General features: G+C 45.5%; 1 protein-coding gene across 1 annotated transcript in view; it reads right to left on the bottom strand.

Annotated features, from left to right (window-relative positions):
* Kcnj5 (potassium voltage-gated channel subfamily J member 5) overlaps window positions 1–8,062 on the bottom strand; it is a 25,957-nt gene extending 17,895 nt beyond the window's left edge. The window contains exon 1 of the mRNA XM_008841369.2: window positions 7,972–8,062. The gene's annotated coding sequence lies outside the window, so the exon portion shown is untranslated. The remainder of the gene's footprint in view (window positions 1–7,971) is intronic.
* Window positions 8,063–8,227: the final 165 nt, after the last annotated feature.

The following is an 8,227-nucleotide window of genomic DNA, read 5'->3' as shown; positions in this document are numbered from 1 at the left end:
ACCCCCCCCCCCCCACTATTTTGTCATTAAAGAAAAAAAAAATACTGAGAGTTTGTGATTAAGAGAAAAAGGCATGGAGAGGCCTAAACAGTGTTTCGCTGAGGGATTTTCAAGACAGCCTTCTTGTTTGTAAGAAAAGAGACAGATCTAGCAGTTTGCTTAGGGACTTCAACTCTTTGGAAAAAATACAGAGACAAAAAGACGGATGTGAGTACCCATTTGAGTACACGTGTAGAATAGCACTGTAAGCTGGTCACAAACTTCCCAGCATGCTTGGCTACTGCCTCCTTAAACTGGCAAGCTGCTGGGGGCTGCCCACAGCCCACCACATCACTTTATACCTGGCTGTGGTTTACTTGCACAGTTTACAGGCACCCTCCTCGTCCTCTATAGAAGATATATGAAAAAAATCGTGAATAAAAGGACATGAAATTCTAATTCCTTTTACATTTTTGCCACATTTCTATGTGTCTGACTAGTGGTTTTCCTTTTTGAACTTGCCATCTCTTTGAAAGCCTAGTTCTAATACATTTTTTTCACCGCAACTCCACACTGTATGAATTCTGCATTAAATAATAAAGAGGATTAATAATTAAGTCAGAATGAAAAACCGCTTGTTTCCTCTGAGACCCCAGGGACCGCTTTCCTGGGCTGGTGCCAACTTATCAGAGATGATTACAGAGTATCACATAGAATGCAAAGAAGAGGACAGAAGAAAGCAAGATGAGGCGAACACACACATTTACACAAAGAGGAAAAGGCGGGAGAGAAGGGAAAGAGCCCAGGAAACGGCTCAACCAGGACAGTCCCAACCAAGAATTCCAGCTGCAGCCTACAGGGCCAGGGTGAGGGACGACACACCGCATACTTCTTTTGAACACTTTATGTGTGCTATTCACTTAATCTATTCAGAAAAGATCTGAGATCGGTAGCATTTCCGCATCCTAGATGAGGAAGCAGGCAAGAGGTGCGTGAACTATCCCAAAGAAGCAAATTGCTGCTCTAGATTTAAGCCCAGGCTGGCCTGCCCTAGAGTCTCCCTCAAAGTCTCAGGAAAGCAAGGGAGAAGGAATGCCACAGAACCCACAAAAAGGAAGGACACAGATGTCTTTGGAGAACGAATGAAAAGGAAAAGGCAGTGAAAACAGGAGAGTAAATGAAAAGATTGGGAGAACTGGAGTCGAGGGCCGAGAAGGATAAAAAAGCATGGGTGAAAAAGAAAAAACAAGTGGGTGAGCGTAGCCGTCAAATGAGAGCCGGAAAGAAGCCGGGAAAGAGTGAGAAGACAGTGGAAGGGGCTACGGCACTGAGCGTCTGTGGGACGCTTCTGTTTGCCGTCTCCTTCGGTCTGTGCAATTTTAAGACCGGTGTTGTCAGACCCATTTTCCAGAAAGCGAAGGTCAGAGAAAATAAGTGACGCTCAGGGTCATTACAATTAGCTTCTGGCAGAGTCCAAAGAACAGCTGATGAGTGCAAAATGATGAAGAAAGAAATCAAAGGAGAGCTAAATAAATGGAGAAACACGCTGTGTCCATGCATTAGAAGAATTAAGAACGATGTAGACTCTCCCCCAAACTGACATAACGTTCATTCATAATGCTTTTTATATTTATTTATTTATTTATTATTTATTTATTTATTTAATGTGTATGAGTGTAATGCCTGCATGTAAGTGCACCTGTGCTGTGCAATATCTTTGGAGGTCAGAAGAAGGCATCAGATCCCCTAGGAAATGGAGTTGAGGACAATTGTTAGCCGCCATGTGGATGCTGGGAATTGAACTTGGGTCCTCTGGAAAAGCAGTCAGTGCTCCTAACCTCTGAGCCATCTCTCCAGTCCCCATAATGCTTTTTTAATATATAGACAAGACTGCTCTAAAATCTATATAGAGAGACAAAAGTGTTAGCGTAGATAAAAATAACTCTGAAAAAGAATAAAATGGAAGGAGCCAGTCTACCCGGTTTCAGGACTTACTAACAGCTGTGGTGAACAAAAACGTGGGCACGGGAAAGAGAGACAGATAGATCAATGGAACAGAAACTCAAAATACATCTTCACAGAAATGCTCGACACTCTACATGTAACTTATTTTCAACAAAAGTGTAAAAGAAATTCAATGGAGAAAAGATAGCCTTTTCAACAAATGATGGAGTGCTCTGACTTCTGCAGACAAAAAAAACAACAGAGAAACAACAAAAAAAAACAAAACAAAAACAGAACAAAACAAAACAACCCTAAATCTCAGACTTCACAAAAAAAATTAACTCAAAATGGATCTTGGACTTAAATGTAAAAGATGAAACTATAAAAACTTTTGGAGCAGAACATGGGAAAAACTCTCCAAGATCTAGAGCAGGCAAAGAGAGTTTTTAGACCTGACACCAAATCACAATCCATAAAACACAAAACTAACTAACTTCTTCTAAACTCAAAGCATTTGCTCTGAAAAAGGACTCTTTTAAGATTAGGAAACAAATCACAGGGTAGGAGGAAATATTGCAAAGTATATGTTTGACAGAAGCCTAATAGACTAGATAAAGGTGTCTCAAAACTGAACGGAAACAACAAAGAGTAATTCAATTAGAAAACGTGCCAAGGACAGTTCACTTAATAGGCAGAGAGCAAATAAGCACATTAAAAGGTGGTTAACTAATTATCCATTAGAAAAATGCAAGTAAATCACAATAAACTTCATTATCCACCTGTCAGAAAGGCTAAAATATAGAGATAACACCAAATGTTGGCAAGGATGCAGAAAACTGGTGGATGGTTAAATAAACTATGGTACTTTCAAATGCTGAGCTACTCAGCAATAATACACACAGAAACACACACTCAGGCACACACTACACACACAGATGCATGCACACCACACATACATACATAGACATACAGTCACACATAGACTCAGACACAAACTTCTGGTAGAAATGTAAATGGTAGAGTCACTGTGGAAAACAGCTTGACTTTTTTAAAACTAAATGTATCACTACTATATGACCTAACAATTACATTTACGGACATTTATTCCAGAGAAATTAAAACTTATGTTCATATTTTAGAAGCCTTAATAATAATAGCTCCAAGCTAGGACAAACTCAGATGTATTTTAATGGGTAGGTGGTTAAATAAACTATGGTACTTTCAAATGCTGGACTACATGGCAGTAAAACACACAGAAACACTACACGTGCACTACACACACAGACATATGCATACCACACACACATACACAGACATACAGTCACACATAGACACAAACATATATACACAGACACATACCACACACAGAGACACACAGACCGACACACACAGGCACACACAAGCACACAGAGGCACCCATAGAAATACATACCATATACACACAAACACACATAGAAACATACATCACACACAGAGGAATCTGAGTCTCCAGGAAATTAGACTGAACTAAAACAGCCAACCCCGAAAGGTGGCATACTATATTATTAGATTGTATTCTTGAAATGACAAAAAAAAAATTATAGAACTGGTGAGCAGACTAGTAGTCGCCAGGGTTTGAGGAATGGGTACAGTGAGTGGGAACCATGGAGTGGTAACAAGGAAACATAAAGATATACATGTGTATAGAAGTATAGCTTTATTGGCAATTTTTTATTGGATAGTTTTGCGAGATGCTACTATTGAGAGAAACTGGGTAAAGGTGTGACAGAATGCTCTATTATTTTTACACTGCATATTTTTACACTAATTAAAATGCTCTATTTATTTTAGAATTTGTCTAATGTTTAATTAAAGAAATAAGAGAACAGATGTAGAGGACAGGGTCTTGAGCTATGAAGGCAGTGGACAGGTACGACCAAGAAAAGAGTGAGAAAATAACAGAGTGGATGGGGGAAAGAACCACACTGAAGAAGGAAGGGAGACAGAGAAGAAATAAAATGTACTAGTGCAAGTGCTTATCACGAATGGAGGGAGGACCACAGATAAGCCAGGGCCAGGCTCCCCCAGGACCAGCTGGAGTCCCATGGCCAGTCACAGGCTCCAATCCTACACCTCTGCTCTTCTAGCCAGCCTCTCTCCTGCCATGCATCTAACCTGTGCTGTCTCCTCTCTTAGCCATTACCTGGCCATGAGCAGCTCTGTTTTGCAAGGTTCTGTTGAAGCCTTCCCTGTTTCCCCTAGCTGAATCTACCCTGCCTGTTGCTATTCTCTACCCATCTCCCATGGCACTTGCCACCTAAGCTGTCATTTATTCCCCCAGGGTAGGGCAGGCAAAGTGTACAAATGAGTCCATCTTCTATCAAAGGTACGTGCACAAGGCAGGAGCTTCACACATATTTTTGAAGGGATATGAGTCACTTTTTTAGTTCATCTGACAAAGGTCGAATACAAAGAAATGGGGATCACGTGACTTGGGCTGGGAAGGCTTTGTCACCCTGGTGCTCAATGGGGCTGCTGGCTGTCAGGGCAGCTTTCCTTTGTAAGGACCCCTGGCACCTGTGGTTTCTGTTGTCTTAGGGACAGTCACCTTCTGAGGCAGAGGCAGTGCTGCCTGTGTTTGCTCTTCTGACCCCCACCCCCACCCCCAAGCTTCAGCACCCAGTGCTCAGGCCCAGTCTGACTACTTGGTGTCAAGGTGACTGGAGGACAGAATCTCAGAATGCACAGGTTCAGACTTGGTCCCAAATGGCTTGGCTCTTGCTTTTTCCTTTTTCTTCTGAGTACAAGAAACAATTTAAGACAATAGCCTTGGGGTCTCTGTGGTTATAAAACTGTGAGTCTGGAATGGGAGAGAAGCTGAGGGGCAGACAGATACTCAACTGAGGGACAGGCAGATACTCAGCCTCGTCAGGTCAGGGCCACAGGAGCTGACTGACAGCCCCATCTCCTCACCCTCACCTCCCTGCCCTCAGACTCTGTCTACTCTAGGGGTCTGTTCTTAGCGATCAGGAAGAGCTGTAGCAATCTCCTAACTGGCCAGATTGTCCGTGACCTTTGCCCTCAGCTTGCTTGATCCAGAATGATAATGGAACTTAACATTTAAGCCCCAGCCAGGATCTCCAGGGTCGTGTGTTAAAGGTTTGGCTCTGACATTTAGCTTAACACCGCTCTTGGCAAAGGTTGCTGCCACCCTGGGCGCCATTGACAAGAATAGCTCCCTTATCAGAATGTCAAGGTAGGAGGAACTAGATACCCAAGGCCAGCCACCCCATCCCTCCCCTTGGGTTTCTGTCCCCTGTGTTTAAAAATGATTTCAAAGAAAGCCACTTCCTATGTCTTTTAGGGGAAAAAGCATTCAGGTATTTTCATTCAAATGCCTTGTTACAATTCTTTGTGCCTGAACTCCATTCTCCTGCCTCTAGGGAAAAAGGAAAAATTTCTCCAGGGCTGACAATTGTCTTAGTCGTGGGCTGAGGATGGGTCCCCTCTCAGAAGCACTGTCAGCTCTCAGTGACCAGTTTGTAGTTCACATTCAGTGAAAAGTTTAATCTAAAAATGACAGCCTTGAACCACCTAAAGGATTCCTGTTCCCCACATCTTATTTTCTCTCCATTGTTCTCCACCCTCAACCTAAAAATTCAATCAGTATTGGCTTGGAAAATACAGGCAAGCTTTAGCTAATGTCCTCCTAAATGGAAAACAACCCTGCCCAAGCGATCACATTCTAAAGGGTTCACAAATTATTCCTTCTGCATGCTAGGTGATCAAATGAATGGATACTTAACTGATTTAAAAATAAAATTGAGAAGTCAATACAATTTTCAGGTACATGAACCTCCAGCATACCCTCTGATAGCTTGGCCCAAGAAGGCTTTTGGGATGGAATCTCAGCATTTACAGTGAACCCGAAGTAAAGACTAGGAACCCTGCTGTGTGATTAACTTCATCACAGATGACCAGAGCAGCCTTAGAAGGCACTTCAATTAAATTCCTTGACAAGCCCAGTCAAGCACTTACAGAGAGCCCCAGAGGGACCTTGTAGAACATGTAGCCTGCTCCAGGGGTGGCAAGGTCCAGGGAATGCAGTGAGAGCAGGTAAACTGATGAGTCCATAGGATGCACAGAGGGAGGCGCTCTGTACCCAGGAGGTGGCAGGTAGCCTCTGGGAACCTATGCTGGGGACTCCTGTTGAGATCTAATTTCATCTAGAGATGGCATCTCAGTTTTGGGATAACTGGGCAGAGAGGCAGATAGCCCTGTGCAAAGGGGATGGCCCTACCCCATCTCTTGCCTTCTTTTCCTTCTCCCTTCCTCCTCCAGCTGACCTGCTTGCTAGGTGGAGCATAGAACATGCTTATTTTATGCTTAAAGCAGATATGCTCCTAAGCAAGCTCGGTGGCTTCTGAGACACCAGTAGTTCGTACCTATCTTAGCCTATGCCAGGTAGTAAGTCTGGGGAACATGGCTGGGCTGTTGGAGCATGGAATTCTTCCTGTGATACTTTGTCTCTCAGTGGTGGCCTGATCTGCTGTGCTACCAAGCAGCCCACATCCTATGACCCGGGACTCCCACTGGAGGCCTGGCTTCCCCTCCAAGACTGGTACAACTGAGGTCAGCTCAATTGTCTACAGTTCCAGGGTGCCAAGCCTTTCATCTTCGAGCCCAATGCAGTGCTTTTCTCTCAATCTCCACAGCATTTGCTCTGTTCTGCTCACCTGCCAGAGCCTAGGGAGCTAGTGGATGGGATTTAAGGCTGTCTAAGCAAAAGGCATGAGTCCTGGAAAGCCAGAGCACCTTGCAGGGTTAGTGTTTGGTAATGAAAAGTCCCTCGATGAGAAGCCAGAGGGCAAGGACTTAGAAGACAACAGAGCTACCCCTTAGTACTTAGAATTCTATTAGCTCTAGTCTCATCTAGAAAGCAGGCGAACCAACCTCTGCCTCACAGAACGGGTATACAGATTCACTCATCGAATCCTGTCCCAGCTCTGCACTCTGGTTCCTTAAATATTAGTAGCTTTGACTGCCCCTTTCCCATGTGGAAACATACTCTGTGAACCAGAAAGCTTGCAGTATGCTGAGATAAGGTACATAAGGTACATGAGATAAGGATAAGGAGACTCTCCTGTCATAAGCTGTGTACCACAGGCAAGTTACTCAGCTTCTCTGGGCTGCCATTTCTCACCTGTAGACTAGGATGCCAGTCTCACAGAGGAACTTACTGAAGAGGATCCAAAGAGTAAAGTAGTTGGCAAACGATTATGTTCCCACTGGTCATCTGGTGTTTGATAGGATGCGGAGCTCTTGGTGTGGATGCTAGGGAGCAAGACCCCACTTGCTTTAGGGAGTAGCAAGCATGGAACTTTCAAGGCCAATCTGAATTGAAGGAGCCAGCATTGATGTAAGTGTTCTCCACAGCCCCTGAGGACAGAAAGGCCCTCTCCCAGTAGCCTGGCCTCTGTTGGGAGGGAGGCTGTGACAGAGCCAGGGGCTCTAGAGCAGGACCCCAGGAAGACACCTTCAAGAAAGGGTACTGTGCTCACCCTCCCCCAGTCTTTATCCTTAGCCTTTCTTCTGAACAATTGCTAAGAGGTTTTTAAAAAGAAGGGAAGGATCCAGAAAGTGGCCAAGGGCGCGGTCCGAATTTGGTTAGAAAGAAAGGAGAAGCTGAGAATCTAAGGTTCAGGGTTGGCAGCCCTCTGCAGCCCTATCTGTCCCCACTTGAAGTATAGAGACGCTGTGGAGGGAGAAAGGTCCCTCCGCCTTCTCCTGTGTCCTGGCCTGGGAAATCAAAGATGGGAGATTTCGGGAGCCCCAAGTATCGGAGTCTGGCGCCGGGAGCCAGGCGTTTACAGCCTTCTAGAGGCCAGGCTCTGCATCCCAGGGCGGCCTGCCAGCTAAGACTAGTTCCAGTCCTCCGAACTTTGGACCACGGAGCTTTCCCTCATCCAGATTGCAACCAGGCAGGATCCAGGTGAGAGACCGCTGCCAGGGCTGGCAGACGCCCAGGTGCCGGTCCGGCTTCCGGAGTCCCTGGGCATGACAACTTACTTGCAGAGACTGGAGCTTCCAAGCCGGCTGGGGCTAACTTCTGGACGTCCCTCGGAGACGGTGCGGGGGACGCCTAGGGCTCTGGAGGGGACTCCCCAGCCTCAGGCATTCCCGACCCTGCGGTGGCCGCCTAGAGCAGCTCCCGCGTCTCGGGTCGGGCGGGCAGAGGCGTCTGAACCTCCCGCCCCTTCACTCGTCATCCTCTGGGTTCACGGCTACTCCCTTCCTCCAGCTAGAGAGAGCAGCGGGAGGCGCA

Source organism: Nannospalax galili, unplaced genomic scaffold (genome assembly GCF_000622305.1).
Source record: "Nannospalax galili isolate Female #2095 unplaced genomic scaffold, S.galili_v1.0 scaffold541, whole genome shotgun sequence".
In the NCBI taxonomy this organism is placed as follows: Eukaryota; Metazoa; Chordata; class Mammalia; order Rodentia; family Spalacidae; genus Nannospalax; species Nannospalax galili.
Note: the sequence above shows the minus strand (reverse complement) of the source record. Positions and strands in the feature narration are given on the sequence as shown.